General features: G+C 41.6%; 1 pseudogene; it reads right to left on the bottom strand.

The window, feature by feature from the left end:
- Positions 1 to 374: 374 nt before the first annotated feature.
- LOC145587055 (small nucleolar RNA R71) lies at positions 375 to 472 on the bottom strand (annotated as a pseudogene).
- Between the last annotated feature and the right edge of the window lie 338 nt (positions 473 to 810).

Raw genomic sequence — 810 nt, 5'->3', positions numbered from 1 at the left:
TGGCATTGAAGGAACTAGGAGTTCCGGGAGCATATAGGTATGAGAGTGGGATTGCTCTAGCTATGACACCGACAATTGATTTCGAGATAAGACCATAAATGATAACTTTGATAGAGAGGCGTCAATATAGTGGTGCAAAGCATGAGAGCCCCCTCAACCATCTTAAGGAATTCGAGAAGTATTGCAACACAATCAAGGTGAACGGGGTTTCACAAGAATTCATTTGCCTTAAACTTTTCCCTTTCTCTCTTATCGAACGTGCCTTAGAGTGGTTAGACAAGGAGGTGAAGCCAAATTCTTTGAGAACATTGGATAAAGTGATTAAGGAGTTTCTATCTCGGTTCTATCCACAAAAGAAGACGGTCGAAGCGAGAGCTCTCATCCAAGATTTCAATAAAAAGCCTAATGAAAGTATTTGTGAAGCATAGGAGAGGTATAAGGAATACCAAAGAGAGTGCCCACACCATGGGATTCCTACCTATAAACTCATTCAAATATCCTTTGGAGGTATAAGCCTTTGAGGAAAATCTTGTCTTGATGCGGGAGCCGGAGGACCAATAATGAACAAGACGGAGGAGGAAGTGATGGAATTCATTGAAGATGTAGTGAGGCATTATATGGATTGGCAAGATGATGAGCGTGAAACAACAAGCAAAAGCGGTGCTTCGGTGTATTTGGTTGATCACATCAATGCCATCAACAACTTGTCTTCACAAATCTCGGAATTAGGAAAGGGAATTACCTCTATCAAGGCCAAACTTGAGAGTTCTTCTTCTCTTGCATCGATTCTTCCCTCCTAAAATAAGGGGA

Source organism: Chenopodium album, chromosome 16 (genome assembly GCF_948465745.1).
Source record: "Chenopodium album chromosome 16, dcCheAlbu1.1, whole genome shotgun sequence".
Lineage (NCBI taxonomy): Eukaryota > Viridiplantae > Streptophyta > Magnoliopsida > Caryophyllales > Amaranthaceae > Chenopodium > Chenopodium album.
This window is presented reverse-complemented; position numbering and strand designations above follow the sequence as displayed.